Source organism: Muscardinus avellanarius (assembly GCF_963383645.1).
Source record: "Muscardinus avellanarius genome assembly, chromosome: 1".
Taxonomy (NCBI): Eukaryota; Metazoa; Chordata; class Mammalia; order Rodentia; family Gliridae; genus Muscardinus; species Muscardinus avellanarius.
The window spans coordinates 64,989,652-65,008,664 of record NC_137786.1 but is presented as its reverse complement, the minus strand read 5'-3'; the positions used below and the strand labels follow the sequence as shown (position 1 = coordinate 65,008,664).

The following is a 19,013-nucleotide window of genomic DNA, read 5'->3' as shown; positions in this document are numbered from 1 at the left end:
TATAGGTCTGGGAGTATAGCCCAGAGGTAGAAAGCCTCTGTATTTCATCCCTAGTACCACCCCCCCCAAAAGGAAAGAAATTAAAAAAATCAAGTAGTGAAATATAGAAATCTTAATATTTAATGAGGACTTATTTTCTCATGTTCTTTTACAAAAGCAGAAAACTAATATAAATAAATGTTAGAATAATTGTCCATTGTTTGGTACTGACTAATACATATATAATGATGTCATATATAAGCCTGTAGTATGATATTTGGCAAAGGGAGTAAATAGCATGATACAATATTTACAATGATATTACTAAACCATAGATTTGTTTTTGTTGTTACTAGTTACCTTTATTCCTCTGAGCATCTTCTAGGTACCTACTTGTAAAAGTAGGTAATATGAATCTATAATGTGAATTTAAATCCTAGCTAATAAATTTCTTGCCTTTATAGATATTGTTGAACTTTTGAACTACTTTTTTCTAGTTTTATATTTCTAAAGTATGTTTATTTTTCTTAACCTGGTTAACTAAATTATTATGGTAAAAATAATAATTATATATACCTAAAGTGAAGTTACTTGTCTTTTATAGATTGACATTAGAAGCATACCATATTCTTTTCATTTATGGCAATTTATAAAAATTGAGTTTTATTGCACAGTTTGTAGTAGAGCTCACTCAGTATGTATATATTTAAGAATGAAATGTAAATTTTGAATATGCTTAAAGAAATCTTTAACTTACAAGGATAGCATGTTTCACCTTTTGAAGTCTTTTTAAATTGCCATATGATAGATTTTACAAATCATTTTGTGTAAAACAAGATTTTTAAAAATCCAGTTATCTCAAAGTGGCTTATATATAAACTTAAGGAGTGAGCGTTGAGTGCTCAATAAGTCTTGGTTTTGTTATTTTGAAATAATATTAAAGTGGGAGACAAAAATAGAAAATATTCAGGAGCGGGCTTTTATGAAGTGACATGTTAGACATTTAACTATAAAATATTTATCAATTTTTCTACATTGACTTAGTATTTATTTGCATTAAAATTACTTAAAACTTTTTCATATGTTTTTATCCAGTGCACTATATTTTTTATCAGTGCTGGACAAAGAACCCATGCTAAGCACACATTTACTACTGAACTGCCCCCTCAGCCCCCTGAATTTTAATATTTACAAAGTGGCTACATTCTACTTAAAGTCTGTTTTAAATTACTAATATATAAGAAGCTTGTCATATAAGACTACTAAATTGGTGAAAATTTACATCCTTGTATACCCTTATTTTACAAAATCAGTTTTGGTTTTGACCAAAGTATAGTTTTGAAGGACTTTTCCTAAATTAAGCAACACATCCCTTGATAAAAATGGTAGTAATTTTGATAAGAGATTTTTGTTGCAAATAGCTTGTTTGATTTTAGCTAGTTTCTTTTAAAAATTCTGCTTGTGTGTGTGTGTGTGTGTGTGTATTTACTTGCCATTTGGCAATATCAACACACACACACACACACACACACACACCCACATTTGGTCCTATTCTGTAAAGAAGTAGGTTATTTGGGCATATCTAATAATTGCCACCATTTAAAATTTTTATTTTACTTTCCTGTCATTGTCAAATCATTTTTAATAGCTGTACACAAACAAATGATCCTTTGTTTTGTCACTGTATAGAAACTGGAGATAAATATATATTTTATTTTCCATATCTTCTAGAAATATGGAATGTGTATTAGTCTGTTTTTGTGATTTTACTGTTCTTTGCATTTTATTCCATCTTTAAATAAAATTTATAAAGCTATATGCAAAAGCAAGCAATAAAACTTATGCTGCATTACATACATTTCTTGTTTTGACAGATAATTGGAAAAATTTGGTCTATATTTTTTATGTTTTCACTTGGTAAATCCTTGAACATTAAGTATTACACACATCAGAGGAAATCTGGTCATTATTAAATCACGGTATACTGGAATTGGGCTAAATCATTTCTTCTGTGCCATTTTTTTTGCCACCCAACCTCAGCGCTATTCTGTGCTGTGGTTATTAGGTGAATTTACTGTTTTTCTAGCCCTTGGGATGCTGTGTCACCTCTAGAGGACCACCCAAGGGGGCAGTGGTGCAGGAGACTGATGTTCAGGGCTCTGCCCCTGCTTAGGACAGCAGCTTTCTTTGCTTGTTCTGCTTAGGTAGTTTCACATCTTACTTCTATTAAGAAGGATACTTTGGCTTTAAGAAAAAAGAAAGTAAATTACCTAAATAGACGATTTGTAGCTCCTACTAATTGTGATCATGTTTTTTTAATTAAAGAAGCATATGGTAAAATAAAAAATAATTTTCCATCTTATAACCTCTTGGTTAACCTGAGAGAGGCAATTATGGGCAACCATTTAATTTTGCTTATTCTGGTGGCTATTATTTTACTTGGATAAAACATTTCACGGTATTTATTGAGATGATATCAGTTGACCTCAGTGTGTGGAAAAATTGTTTTCTGATTGTCTGCGTTCTATTTGAGACTCTTGTTTAGCCCAGAATAATCAAGACAGCAGTGTTGCATCTGTATGTTTACTTATATGCTCTGTGCAGAATCTGCATGAATGATTTGAGGGAGCCCTTATTGTAGTAAGGAATTGGGGACTATAAAAGTTGCTAGACTCTGTTCAAATACATTTTATAAAATTAAGGTCCAGATGGATGATCAACATTAGGACCGTGTCCATGTTTTCCCTCTTTCAGCTAGCCCACCCCAGCCTTTCTCTCTGCTAATTATTTTATTTTACTGTGAAACTTTGGGGTGAGCCATTCAGCCATTTGTAGTTTTGGAGACTTTGCAGCCTAAACTTCATGTTGCTTCCAGCTTTTTAGCACTGCACACAGTAGTTTTAGCCTTATAAATTGGTACATAGTTGCAATGCAGAGTTTGACCATAGCTTAAAAAATACTAGAAAAATTATGTACAGCATTTATATCTGCTTTCCGTTTCATATATGATATTGTAAATAGCATACCATGTAGTAAATAATGTCTAAGGTTATTATAGAACAGTAAGGCAAAGTGGAATGCCATTCTAGTGAGTCAGTACTGAGCCATCTTCATCCTCATGGTTCTTTCACCAACTCTAAATGTGCTGTTTCATGGAGTCGGTGAGAAGTGTCTAACTGTAGCACTCCCTTTTAACAGAAGTCACTCACTCAAATGCTGTATGAACGCCATTTTACTATGAGTGGAGGGCCATTTTACAACGAAGTAAAAGAATTTGCCAGTGGGAAAACAGTGTCACTAAATTAATGTTTCTACATAAAAGTTACTTAAAATCAAATGCTGTATATCATACCAAATTAATTGAATTCAAACATCTTCCCTTCAATACTAAAAGAAAATCTGAAAAAATGATGCTGTCACACTTTATTCTTAGCAATTTATTTTGTTGTACTTTCTTGTGTAGTATTTTTTTGCTTAGTATTTTTATGGGGCAGTCAGAATTATTATACCCATTTTTTACGTGAAGAAACTGAGGTATACAGATGTTAACAGTTTACCCAAGATAATACTGCTTGTAAAAGGGAGAGCCAGAAATAGTTATATCATGTCCAGGTCAACATTCCTTCTTTGATATTCTGTTACTTTGTGACTTGTCCATTTTAAAAAATTTGTGACACCTTAATAACAGTTTTTGTGTGTTTGCTTACTGTGTTCCTGTCAGACTACTTTAAAGCTTCCATAGTGCTCATACATTGCAATTAGCTAACAACTATAATTAAATTTACTTTTCAAAGAGAAGAATCATGTTTCTCATTGAATTTTTGAAACATTTGTTTATGTTAATATGCCTGAAGGGCAGCAAAATTGTTTTACTGAGGAAAGTTAGAATTTTTTTAAGAAGAGCTGATGTACATGCTTTTGTCAATAAATTCTCAAATGAACACATCATATACAAACAAGCTCCTTCTGGGCAGAAGAGATTTTTAATTTAGTTTATTTGCATCATTATAGATCAGTATTTAGGCTGTTTATATGTAAATGTATGATTTGAGGAACAATTAAGTGTTGACAAAGTAGATTGCAGTCATATCAATTGCAGTGCATTTTCCATAATTTTTCTAACTGACATCTTTGATGATAAATAGTGGATGCCAAGTCAAAGCCGATTATACAGTGCACTAGGAATTCATGGGGCTGTCAGGGAGAAGACCGATTGACTTTAAATTTACATATTAATGAGAAGATTTGTTAAGAGGGTGCTTGACTATAGAAAATAACAGCGTATTTATAGGGCACGACATTTTATAAATAAAGCTGAGCCAGGAAAATGGAAATTAAACCTTTTAGGTTAATAAATTCAAGAGACTGCTAAAATGCATATTTGCATTTTTATTTTTCTGAATTTACCTTACTCTTTGCAGTTTATGTGTATTGTTTATTATCCTAGGTCAAATTTGTATAATTTTCAAGGATATAAAATTTTTTGTGTTTTGTCATTCAAGCCTCCTAGGGAAGAACACTTAAAGCATAAATATAAATCTTTAACACTACAGTTGATCTTGTAAAAGTAAATATATTAAAAATACTATAGAACACAAAGCAAATTTTAAGAGTGATTAAAAAAAAGGAATGACTCCAAAACCCTTTAGTGGAATAATTGTAAACTAAAATGAAATTGATCTTGGAGCTTGACAGGAATGTTTATAATTTTGTCAGTCTAGCTCTTTAAAATTAAAGTTACTCTAGGAGATGATAGTTTTCTAAGAATACCAACTATTTTACCCTAGTATGGAACTTAAAATAGTAACCATTACTTTTTACAGTATAAATCCAGTAATATAATCTGGTGGCAGTATTTATGCCATTTTGAAATCTAGAGTGATTAATCTACTTTTGTCTCTGTCAGTGTATTTGTACTTTAATTATAAAATCTTAAGTAAGTTTAAGAAAATTTCAAGTTTAGTTTTAAGATATTCTTAATAAGTTATTAAGCATTTTCAGAAGTAACTAGAAAATAAATAATCAAAATGCCAACTTTATATAGCTCTTTTTGGTGTGTATGTGAGTCTGAGGGTGGAATCCAGAGGCATTTGCTCTCGGAGCTACACCCCTTGCCCTATTTTGTATTTTTTATTTTGAAAGAGGGTCTCACTGTGTTGCAGAGGGCCTCACTAAGTAGATGAGGCTGTCTGTGAACTGCAGTCCTCCTGTCTCAGTCTCCTGAATGCTGGGATTAGAAGTGTGTGCCACCACACCTGGCTTTATATAACTCTTGATTGTGATTTTCTGTAAGTATAAAAGTACTCTGGGGAAGACCTTTATGAACTCCATATCCAGGTCCTGTCTTAAAGAAATGACATATTAGATATGATTCCTTTTTGAGTTTTAATTTTCTTTACATGTTAGCTGTTTTTGATAAAACAATTTTTATTGTATTTTGCCAATGGATTATTAATTATTCTTTATCCAGTGGAATTATTATTTCTTTTTGTGGTACTGGGGATAGAACCCAGGAGCATTCTACCTCTGAACTACACACCCAGCCCTTTTTTTTTTTTTTTATTCTTTATTTTGAAACAGGGTTTCACTGAGTTGCAAAGGGCCTCACTATATAGTAGCTGAGGCTATCATTTAACCACAATCCTCCTGTCTCAGCCTCCCAAATGCTGGGATTACAAGCACGCGCCACCATGCCTGGCTCAGTGGAAATTTTTAGAAAGCAAAATACAGCCGGGTGTGGTGGTGGACACTTGTAACACTTGTAATCCCAGCATTCAGGAGGATTGCGGTTCGAGGACAGCCTCAACTGGAGGTATAGCTTGGAGGTTGAATGTCCCTGGGTTCCATTCCCAGTACTGCCAAAAAAAGCAAAATACTAGCCAGGTGTGATGGTGTATACCTATAGTCTCAGTACTTGGGAGGCTGAGACAGGAGGATTTTGCAATATATGAAATATGCTCAATAGTGTGTATATGTGTGTGTCACAATCACACACACACACACACACACACACACACACACACATACACACACATACACGGGACCAGACCAAGGGCATTCTTTTCCTGAGCTACACTCCACTCCTATTTTATTTTATTTATTTATTTATTTTATGGGTGTGGTACTGGGGTTCCTGGAAGCCCTTCTACCTCCAGGCTACACTCCCAGACCTATTTTTTATATTTTTATTTGGAAACAGGGTCTCTTAAGCCAGCGCGGCTGGCTTCAAACCTGCGTGACCCTCCTGTCTCCGCTTCCCAAGTGTGGGGATTACAAGCGTGCGCCACCACACCTGGCTTTATTTTTTATTTAGAAACAGGTTCTCACTAAGTTGTAGGGGCCTGGCTAAATTGCTGAGACTGGATGCAAACCTGCCATCTTCCTGTCTTAGCCTCGCAAGTACTGGAATGACAAATGTGTACTATCATGACAAACTCAATACCATTTTAGAAGATTTTTTTAAATTAAACATATATAATAAACATTTTGTGTGTGTGTGTGGTACTGGGGTTTAGAAGGCATTCTACCTCCGAGCTACACCCTCAGCCTTATTTTTTATTCTTATTTTGAAACAGAGTCTCAGTGAGTTGCAAAGGGCCTCACTAAGTAGCTGAGGATGTCTACAAACTGATCCTTCTGTTTCAGCCTCCTAAATGCTGGGGTTACAAGCGTTCACCACCAAACCTGGCCCCAGCCCCGTTTTTTATTTTTTATTTTGAAACAGGGTCTTGTTAAGTTGTAGAGGGCCTCACAAGGTAGTTGAGACTAGCTGTGAACCTGGGATCCTCTTGTCTCAGCTTCCCAATACTCAGATTACAAGAATGTGCCACTACTCCTGGCCTATAAAAACATTTTTACTAACCTCTATGATTCTTGGTTCTGAAACTTCTCCTGCCATGTGATTGATACCTATCAGCCCCATAAGACATAAAAATACTCCAATGAAGAAAGCCAAAGAAACGAGATCTAGACTTGAAAAAGCCATGTGTAGAGTTTTTAAAATCCTTCTTATCATGCTGAAACTCCAACTTGTGAACAATATGCATTTCCATTGTCCTGGTGCCCAAGAAGATGTCTCATCTCTTGAATGTAAGGATAAATCTAAACTTAGTTAAGGTTGTAATGAAAAGTGAAGAGTTGGCCCAGCTGGTATGTTCATGATGATCACTTTTCAGTCATCTTACTTTAATTCAATACATTGATTTTTTTATTAACTTAAAAATTAATAATATATTGGGCTCTAGACCTGTTTCTTTCAGCATGAACCCAAATTGATCTATAATAAAATTTTTATGTATTTACACTAAACTAAAAAGGATCCTGGGCTGTATGGAGGGATGAATCTCTGCTGACTACCGGAGCTTTACATCTTCTGGACCAGCACCGTGACAGTGACCTTAGGAAGGGTGTTGGATTTCAGTGTTATTTTACTCAATGTGAAAAAAGAAGGGAATAGCCGGGCGTGGTGGCGCACGCTTGTAATCCCCGCGCTTGGGAGGCTGAGACAGGAGGATCACACGGGTTCGAAGCCAGCCTCAGCTACTTAGTGAGGCTTTCAGTAACTTAGTGAGACCCTGTTTCCAAATAAAAATATAAAAAAGGTCTGGGAGTATATCCCGGAGGTAGAAAGCTTCTGGGTTCCACCCCCAGTATCCCCCACCCCCCAAAAAAAGAAGGGAATAGAACCTTCCTGCTAGGAAGGGATGTTATGGGTTGGTGCCTCAGTGAACGGAGGGCAGCATGCTGTCTCTTTAGACATCCAGGCAGAGCTGGCACCACCAGGGTAGTCAGTGAGAAGGTTTGCCCTAATCCAGACTACAAGGAGGCACTGGAAAGATACCAAAAAGAAATGGCAAGATCTGGATGCCTTCCCATCGTGCTTGAGGCAAGATATACCCCAAACCACCCTAGTGACAGGGAGGAGAGAGCTAGTGACATGCAGGCATTGGCCACCCAGACCAGCACCCCAGGCCAGGCACCCAGGGGCCTTGAGAATCAGCACTCAGAATCCAGGAGCTCTCATGGATGTAGCACACAGTGCCCAAGAGTCCCCACATCGCAGCCTAGGAGCCCCAGGCAGTGCAGAGGAGGCAGCAGGTCCTACAGGGCATGCGGTGGCCTTGTGTCCTTCCTGTGTGTCCCTGTGACACCTTGGATCCCACATGCGCTGTCTGTGTCAAGTCTTCAGTGACACCAAGAGTCAGGTGCACTCTGCAAACCTGATTTCCAAGAAGTAGGATCAAGGAGACATCTTGGTCTCTCAGTTTCTTCCTCTCCTCAGATCCAACCCATAGCACCCTGAATGGACAACTTTCTTGGTGGATGCATTCATGGGCCCCAATGCTCACCCTGACCCCTGGCTTGCCATGTTACCACTGCTGGGTGGAAGAACCCTGATTCCCTGACTCTAGTCACTTGCCCTACCTGTAGGCTCTGCCACCTGGATCCTCACTGCACCTCTACCAGCTGGCTTTTGAGGAGTCCCTCTCCTATGGGCTACACACTCCTCTATGTGGAGACTACTTTCTATATCCTGGGACACCTTGCTCCCCACCCCGTACCTGGTTATTGACCTAACCTCTTCTAGCCCCCCACCCCAGTATGGTAGTATATAGTGCAAGCAGGACCTAAGTGATGTCAACACAGTCCACGTGTGGTATACCACTCAACACCCAACTAGCCTGTGCTAAGAAGCCAGATGCCTCACAACCTCTGGACTTGGACTTGTCCCCAAGACGACCAGTTCTAGGGACAGTACCTTACTGGTGCCAGCACCACTCTGAACCCTTTGGTGTTCTTGGGCCTCATACCTCCTCTGAACATATCCAGGCTCCTACCTCTGGATCCAGGCCCAAGTCCAGAGTCCCATCAAAACCACACTGCATTTGAGACATTCCAGCATTGACAGTAGATGCGACCTGTGTGAACTCTGAGCCACCTGCCCTGGCTTAACTGCTAGCTAGCTCTGGGTCATTTTCTCTGCCTTGGACCCAGCAGAATGCCCACTGCATTTTACGAGTGCTTCCTTCCCCTCACTTATTTTGTTTCAGTGGTCCTTATCTTTTTCCTATTATATATATAAAATCCTGGGTCTAGTTAAAAAAAAAAGATTCTTCAAAAAAAATTATTTTCTAGCCAGGCGTGGTGGCGCATGGCTGTAATCCCCATGCTCGGGAGGCTGAGACAGGAGGATCGTACAGATTTGAAGCCAGTCTCAGTTACTTAGTGAGGCTCTCAGCAACTTAGTTGAGACCCTGTTTCAAAATAAAAATAAAAAAATATAAAAAATATTTTCTTAAACTAAAATTAAAACTTAAAATATTTTTCAGAAATGTGTTCTAATTTATTTTTATAGTCTGTTTCTGTCTGCCTGTGCCCCCCCACCCCATTATATCCAGGAGTGCTCTACTTCTGAGCTACAGTTCCCATCAACTCTACTTTTTATTTTGAAACAGGGTCTTGCCAAATCGTTGAAGCTGGCGTTGACCCTGAGATCCTTCTGTCTCAGCCCTGTCCCCTGGGGAATTAAGGGCATGTGCAGCCATATCTGTATAATTTTGTGTGTGTGTGTGTGGTCCTGGGGTGTGGGGATTAAACCCAGGGATATTATATCTCTGAGCTGCAACCTCAGTCCTATTTTATTTTGAAACAGGGTTTCACTAAGTTGCTGAGGCTTACCAAGAACTTGTGATTCTCCTGTCTCGTCCTCTCAGATACTGAAATTAGGCATGCACCACAAAAACTAGGCTTTATCTAATGTTTTTAATAGAATTCTTTAAAGCATTTCAAAACGGTGAATGAATTTTTCTTTAAAATGAAAATTTTCAGGACAAATTTTATAAATTGTAATGAATCAGCAACATAGATAACACAGCCTAAAGTACTTTCTGATAAATGAGAACGAGAAAAGAACTACTGTTTCACTTAGAAATTAATGCATAAGTCACTTCCCACCTACTTGATATTAACTAAATGAATTAAAATATACTGTATTGTGATAAAATAGAACATTTCTAAATCTGCAGTAAACAATAGATAATTTTTCTGAGATATAAGAATCCATTTAATCCTTTTAGTGTAATATCAATATTATAGAGGTATATCTCTTACTAGCCAAAACTTAAATATTATTCCTAACCCATGATCTTTTCAATATTTTATTAAGTTAAATGTGTAGGGTCTGTACAGGAACCCTATACATGATAATGTATAGGGTTTTTTCCTTGCAAAGAGATTTTCTACAAGGATTAAGTACCCAGGTGTTTTAGAAACCATGTATCTCCCAAGCCAAGACTAGAGCAGTTAATAATTACATTCCCCTTGTAGGTACTGGGTTTAGAAATGGCATGTAATATAATTGGGGTTAATGGGAAGTAATTGAAAATATGAAGTTAGTGGGGTATGGGGTGGTATGTGAGAAAGATTTACTTTCCCCTAAAAAGCATGAAGACATTTAACCTACAGTTAAATGTACTTCATGGAATTGTACTTTCAGTTTTCACTGATGAAATGTCTTGACTGGATTAACTCTCTGGAAAACTTTAAAAAATTGACAATCAAATGCATTGTAGAACAATCAAATATAGGCAAAAATGAGAAGACTTCACCTATGAAAGACTAATTTCAAGATGTAAATAATGAATTCATAGCCTTTACCTAACAGTTCTCCCCATTCTCATGGAACTAGTTTTGGAAAGAGTCACAACCTTACTTGATTTGAAGTCAGAGAAGAGCTAAAATGTTAAGGAGAAATTTCAGAATGGTATGGGAACCACGGGTAGATGGTATGGGAACCACGGGTAGATGGTATGGGAACCACGGGTAGATGGTATGGGAACCACGGGTAGAAGAACTCCTTGGGAATGCATGGCAGCACTGCACTTGTTACCAGATCTCTGGCTAACCAGTAAACCATGCTGTGTGAAAAGGATCCAAATGAGCCTCTCAAAAAAGCAGTCAGGGAAATGGAAATCAACACTATACTGAGATTCCATCTAACCCCAGTGAGAATGGCGGTTATCAAGAATACAAATAATAAATGCTGGTGAGGACGCGGGGAACCAGAAACTCTTACAATGATGTTGTTGGGACTGCAAATTAGTACAACCTCTATAGAGATCAGTCTGGAGGTTTCTCAAAAGACTAGGAATGGAAACACTGTATGACCCAGGCATGCCACTCCTTAGTATTTATCTAGAAGAAATGAAATCAGCATGCTATATCAATAATGTACGCTCTTGTTTATAGCAGTGCAATTTATAATAGCCAAGTTATGGAATCAGCCTAGGTGCCTGACAGTGAGTGAGTGAAAGGATAAAGGAAATGTGGTGTGTGTGTATATGTACACACTTGTACACAATGAAGTTTTACACCCACATAAAAGATATGTCATTTGCAGAAATATGGATAGAACTGGAGAATATCATTCCAAGTGAAATAAGCCAGACAAAGTCAAGGGCCATGTCTTTTCTCTCATGGGTAGAAAAAGTTCGAGAGGAAAAGGGGCAAAGAAAAGGGAACAAAAGGGTTTCATGAAAATAGATGGAAGACCAGGAGAGTAAAGGAAGGGAATGGTGGAAGTGAAAGGGGAGGGAAAGGGAGTTACTGGGTAATGAAGTCCAACAAATTATGTGATGTACATGTATGAATATATCACAGTGAGACTCAATATTCTGTATAATTATAATGCATCAATAAAAATATCAGTGTAAAAATAATACACAGTATTATTTTGCTGAATAATATTCCCATGCATGAATATATATCCATTCTCATACCAATGAATACCCAGGCTGTTTTCTTTTCTTTTCTTTTCTTTTTTTGCTTATCATAAGTCTTTTATGAACATTCTTATATAGATGTTTCATGGCACTGTGCTTACATATATGTTGAGCCAAAACAAATAATTTATGTGATTTATGTGTTACAGAATAAATGTATTTTAGTTTTACAATATCTTGCCAGCATTTCCCCATGTCTTTATACTATTACTTTTCTTCTGTTGTTTAAATTTGTTTCCTCACAGTTCTGAAGTTTAGAAGATATAGAACATAAGCTATTGGCATGTTTGATGTCTCCTGAGGCCCTGTCCTTTGCTTACAGAAATCCACCTTCTCTCTGTGTCCTCACATGACCTTTCCTCTTTTAAGTATGAATCCTTGGCATGTTTGTGTATTCCCAAGTTTTCTTCTGTGATAAGGACAGTGGTCAGGTTGGATTAGGGCACATCTTAACCACCTCATTTAAGCTTAATCATCTCTTTAAAGGCTCTGTCTCCAAATACAGTTTTATTTTGCGGTACTGGGAGTTATTTACTTCACTGTTAGAATTTGTGGGGGACACAATTCAGACAAGGACGCTGTGGTTACACCCCCTCCATCAATGAATGAAGATTTTGGTTGTTCGGCATCCCCACCAACATTTGTTGTTACTAATTTTAGCCAATGAATTCAGTTTAGTCTGTGTTTCTAAATGATTTCACATTGTGATATTCCAATAAAGGATTATTTCTGAAATAGTTTGAGATTAGAAAATTTAAGCTCTTTACCTTAAAGTAATTTAGCTAGATTACTGAAGGTCCAGAACTGCCAGTGGTCTGGCTTTCTTTTCCCTCCCTGCACACTCTCACCCACATGTATCCTTCCCTCCATCTCTGTCGCTCCTCTTCCTTCTCTCCTTGGCAGTCACGAGGTACACTTGCTCATGCTTCAGTCCTGACTCTTCTGTACATCCATTAACTATAACCTTTCCTTCTGTTAAATAAATCTTTGTGTGGACATGTGTTGTCCCTTCTCTGGGAGTGGAATTGAAGGCTTCTGTTGTACTTGTGTGCTCTTCCCCATCTCACACTTGCCCTGTTCTCCAAGGGCAGTCATTTCGAACTCCTTTAACTTTGTCTTCTCTTGCTTGTCTTCATATTACTTTATAAAAACTTGCTTATACAGCTTTTTCTAATGACTAAAGTATGTCCTTTAGATATATGAGTATTTTTGAATTATTAAGGTTAAATGGTTATATTATAAAATTTTAATTTTCTATTTTATATATAGATTGTAACCGAGCTTTTTTTCTTCCTAAAAATTTTAAATCAATGTTTCTTGGAGCGATAGCTTTCTACCCACAGTTTATTTAGAGTTCAAGTATATACATACGTGTGTGTGTGTGTGTGTGTGTGTATGTGTGTGTGTTTATGTGTGTGTGTTTGTGTATATGTGTGTGTGTTTTCTGTTTTATATATTGGAGTTCCTCATAGAATTAAAAACAAATACTTTACTGATTTATCTCTCATTTTCTAGAATTTCCACAATTATTGAAAAACTTCTGTTTTAATACATTTGTTTTTGTGTCCTAAAAGAAAATTCAGTTTAATTTCAATGCAATGCACATTTTGCTTCCCATCCCTAAGAAAAATTTCTATATTTTAGGAATTAGGATAAGGAGAGAATGAAAACATGAGGAATCACGATTAAGGTCTACTTAGGGTGATTTTAATTTTGTTTCATGATTTATGATTGAATGAAAGCCATTCTAAAATTCATTCAGCATAATAAAAAGCAATATTTTCTTATTTTTTATGAGTAGATCTAGGTTAATTAGTTTTCAAATAATTAGAACCTTTATTTCACATGTCTTTGAACCCTTAACCCTATGTTCAGCATTGTTCATGAACATATTTTATTTCAGGAAATTTGAAAAATGTTTATAGATCCTCCAGATTTCTCAGTAACAAACTTTGGAAACTGCTGTGTTTAGAAAGCTTGTTTCTTACATGCTAGAGCTCAACATAGAGACATAAGAAATGAGAAGTGTTGTGGGCAATTGAACACTGTGAATTTTCATAGTGGCTCAACACAGAGTTACTGTGCACAGGTGTTTCTGTAATTGTGATGTATTGGGGGAGATTCAGTGTTCAATGGTCCTCAAATCCACACTTCCACCTGTGTGGTATAGTGGTTACTGGTCTGTGATATAAAACATGTAAAGTGAGCAGCATAGCAGTTTCCTTACAAAAGAAATAAGAAAAAAGTCGGACCAGTATGCATACCCTGTGTTGTTTTACACAGATTTGAATTTGGAGGAAGGAAAACGTGTGCTTTCAAAACTGAATAGTTAACTTGTCTGAGTGATTATGATACTGCCAATCATCAACCCACTCTGGGCTTGTTAGGGACATCTAATCCAGTAATAAGAGAGATGTGCCACTATTACACTGCGAGGTTATCTGTGATGGACTGAATGTTCAGTTGCCCCCAAATTCATGCTGCAACCCTAACCTTCAATGGAGGTAGGGGTGTTTGGGGGTAATTAGGCTTGGATGAAGTTTTGAGGTTAGGGACCTTATGATGGAAATGGTATCTTTGGAAGAAGTGACACCAGAGAGCTAGCTTCCCATTTTCTTTTTTTTTTCCTCTTTAAATATATATATAATTTTGTTAGTTTTCTCTGATTAAATTTTTTGGTACTTTATTATTTTTTATTTTTTTCCATGTTTTATTTTATTTATAAGTGGAACATATTGAAAATGGTATACATTTAGATTGTGCTTTGTGCTCCCCCATTTACCTTTCCCCCTCCCAATAAAGAGTGTCCAGGTTAACCATGTTATATTTATACTATTACACATATTCGGATGTAGTTCCTCCATTGAACAACCTCAGCTTTGTTCCTCTCCTCGCCTTCCATTCTAGCTTTGCTGAGATTTCCCCTCCATCATCTGGAGTTCCTCTGGCATTACCGCTACTCCCTAGCTTGGGCATATTAGAGAAAGCATATGTCCCTTCTCTTTCTGTGCTTGACTAACCTCACTTAACATAATGTTCTCCAGTTCCTTCCATCTTCTTGCAAATGCTATTATTTTATTCTTCTTTATAGCTGAGTAGAATTCCATTGTGTGTATTTCCCATAATTTTGCAGTCCACTCATCTGTTGATGGAGATCTAGGTGGCTGTCAGCTTGGCAGGGCGAAGGCCTTCACTGGGTACTGAATTGCTACCCCTCTCTAGTATGTGCTGTAGCTCTCTGAATTAACTAATGCAGTGCCTCAGATTACTTGGGAATGCCAGATGTTCTCCTGAGTCACTTTAAGTATTAAGACCGAGTCTCAGTCCACAGCAGACCGTAGAGATTGTTTCATCCTGTTGTAGATGTTAAAGATAGTGCTAGTGCCCTTCAGGATGTGGTAGAATTCAGAAGGCGAGTGAGTATAGTCAGTGTCTTTTACTTGACTACTGTAAATGTCAAGATAACAAAGGGGAGAAATGACAGGACAAAGAATAATCATTCCTGAGTTCAATTTCTGGCCCCACCACTTTAAATCTCTGTAATCATTAATAGTTCGTGTAAATTATGTGTACCTCATCTGTGGAAAAATTATAAACTGTTTCATGGTGTTGCTCAGAGGGTTCAGAGGCATTTAGCCAGCTGTATTACTAATATTAGAGATTACTTCAACCCACGTTGTCTTTCATTTTTACTAGGTCCAGTGTTACTGATCATATGTTACAGAAATATATATTTTTTCAGAAATACTTAATTGCTTTTAAAATTTTTAAACAAATATGTTTTATTCTGTAATTTGTTATTGTTATTTATGATAATTTCTTAGCAAAATCCATCCATATAAAATGATTATCTCCCTGTGTCTTCAGATTTCTTTGAAAAGTAAAGATTATGTGATTCCAAAGTTTTGGGTTAAAATATTAATGTTAAAATTTCTGTGAATGTTGTGTTTGAGCTTTAGATACAAAATCCATAAATAATATTACTACTTAAATATAGTGTCACTTTATTCCTTACATCTATATAATAGTACTCTAAGGGTATATAAACTATGCCTTTTCAAAACTTAATTTTGTAAAAGAAAAAATAATTTTTGCACTTATAAAACTTATATTTAATGTAACAACATTCCTGTCTTTCAAAAGTGAATGTTTTAGATCAAAGTAAAAATCTGTATTTTATCCTGTTTTTTTTCCTCTTAAGCATTTGGGGAGAGTTGGTACATATCAATGGATGGACACCTTTATGATTGTAGATTGAGATATATTAAACTCACTGTTTTTTGTTTTGTTTTAAATAGGGTTTTTATTTTCTAATGATAGGATTTAGGGGAAAGATTATCCTACTAAACTTTTAAAATTCTTTTTATACTTTTATTGCTGCATTGTAGTTATACATCATGGTGAGATTCCAGATGGTACACACATACATGTATGTGTCACTTGGCCATATTTCCTACTGCAGCCCATCCCACTTCCCCTCCTCCCTCCCTGTACGTGTTAGTTGGATTGGTGGTGATACCTTCATATATGGACATAGCATTATCTCAACTGTTTCCTTCCTTAGTCTTCCTTCTCTGCCCTCCCCACCTCCCTCCTCCAATCACCTTCCACTATTTTCTTCTTTTGGGAAGTGTCTGTGCAGTTCAGTCACCCATATTTTTTGTGTGTTCTTTTTTTTAAATTAAATTAAATTTAATTTAATTTTGGTGGTACTGGGGTTCTGGAAACCCTTCTACCTCTGGACTATACTCCTAGACCTATTTTATATTTTTATTTGGTCTCTTAAGCTAGCGAGGCTGGCGTCAAACCAGAGCGATCCTCCTGTCTCCGCCTCCCAAGCATGGGGATTACAAGTATAAGTGTGGGGATTACAAGTGTATGTGGGGATTACAAGTGTACACTAAATAATCTTTTTAGTTATTTAGTATATTGTAGATATTAGTGCTCTATCAGAGGAATAGCTGGTAAAGATTTTCTCTCCATTTTGCAGGTTCTCTCTTTTTAGATTCTTAATTGTTTCCTTTGCCACGCAGAACCTTTTGAATTTGTTGCCATCTCATTTATTGATTATTGTTTTTATTTCCTTACCTTTGAGGAAGTCTCTACCAGTGCATATATGTTGTGAGTTAGTCCAGTGTTTTCTGGTCTAATTTCTAGGTCTCTCATTCATTGTGAATTAACTGTTGTGGAGAGCAATTAGAAAGACCTCTTGTATTCTTGCATAAACAGAATAAATATTGTCAAAGTCACCATACTGTTAGAAGCTATCTATAGATTCAGTGTAGTCCCTTTCAAAATGTTATTTTTCACAGAGCTAGAAAAAAAAATTAGCCCTAAAATTTATATGAAAAATCAGAAGACTCAGAATATTCAAAGTAATTCTGAGCAATAAGAACCAGGCTGGAGACATCACAAATTGATTTCAAATTAAACTATGGAGCTACAGTAACAAAACCAGCATAGTATTGGCATAAAAATAGACAGATAGATCATTGGGATAAAAGATAAATCCTCACACTTATAGCCAGGTGATTTTGACAGAGGTGCCAAAAACACACTGGAGAAAAGACAGCCTTTCAGCAAGTATTGTTTGGGAAAAAGAACGTCCATATGTAGAAAAATGAGATTATATCCCTATTTCTTACCCTATGTGAATTGGCTGGCTGGCTGGATGGATAGGTTATAGGTTCACAGTAAAACTGAGTTGAAAGTGCAGTGAACCCACACAAATTAAAACTTTCATCTAATCAGTGTGTTGTACCACAGGCAGTGAACCTGCATTACCACATTTTTAACATTCAAAGTCCATAGTTCACATTAGGGTTCAACCTTGACATTTTACATCTGATAGGTTTGGACATACACAATGACATTGAATGCACTAGTGTATTTTCTTACACAGTAGTTTTGCTGTCCTGAAAGTCCTCTCCATTCTGCCAATTAATACTTCCAAGCTGCCTAACCAATTCTAACAGGTGTGTGGGTCATATCATTGTTTTAATTTGCAGTTCCTTGGTGTTGTAAGACATTAAACATATTTTCATATGCTTATTTGTCATCTGTACATATTTTTGGTGAGATGTCTAGACATCATTATTTCATCTATATCTATTCAATGTATATTTCTAAAACATGACCTTTAAGGAAACCTCAAAACTTCCTCTAACATAAGTTGGTTCCATTTTCCAAATGAGAGGATTTAAAGCAGGTCTCTTTTGGTCCAGCACAAATGGACATTTTTTAAGAAACAGAAAAAGTAGTCTTTTGTAATATATACTTTCATTTCATAACACAATTATTTTAAAATACAGGAAAACAAAATTTTAGTTTATAAGTATAAAAATGTGTATTAATTTTTTTGGGTAGTACTGGGGTTCCTGGAAACCTTTCTACCTTCGGGCTACACTCCCAGACCTATTTTTATATTTTTATTTGGAAATAGGGTCTCTTAAGCCAGTGAGGCTGGCTTCGAACTTGCACGATTCTCCTGTCTTCACCTCCCAAGAGCGGGGATTACAAGTGTACACCACCACGCCCAGCTAAAATGTTTATTAATTTTATGAAGCTGTTTCATTGCATATATTTTAAGGATTTGCATTCACATTATAACCAGGACTCCTTTTCTAGTTATTTACTAGTTTTCTATTGGGAGACACTTTTACATCTGCATAGGTTGTTGGAGATACAGATGAATATGCTACTGTCATAGAAATACATTTCAAACCTTCAGTACTCATTCACATTGCTGGCGTAGTTATTAAAGTTCTCATTTATTTGCCACTTCTTTATTCAGTATGGACTCGGATATTTTATTTATTTGTTAGGTTATAACTAATACTATTAATTTTTATTTTGCGGTACTGGGGATGGAACCCAGGGACATTGTACCTCTAAGCTACACCCCCAGCCCTATTTTTTAGTCCTTTTTTAAATTTTTGAAACAGTGTCTCCCTGAGTTGTGAAGTACTGAGGCTGTTGGCAAACTGTGATTCTCCAGTCTCTGCCTCTCGCATGCTGGGATTATAAACATGTGCCATCATGCCTGACCTTGTTATTTTTATTGGCCAAAATATTTCAGCCTTGCCTTTGGGAGTGTTTTGCTTTGTTTAAATACTTGATAATATAAGCTAGACTTTCTTTTATTGTCCTATTTCTAGATCTAATCAGTTTTCCAGGGCTATAAAAGATCAGATTTTATGTTTTTATTAGTTCTGTTTTCTATACAGTCAGATTTCATTCAAATAATTCTTTTAA

At 36.3% G+C, this 19,013-nt stretch overlaps 1 protein-coding gene across 2 annotated transcripts in view; it reads left to right on the top strand.

Annotated features, from left to right (window-relative positions):
- The window catches only part of AP3B1 (adaptor related protein complex 3 subunit beta 1), a gene marked incomplete at its 3' end in the record, with an annotated part of 261,404 nt that overhangs the window by 82,501 nt on the left and 159,890 nt on the right, over positions 1-19,013 (top strand). The window lies entirely within an intron of this gene.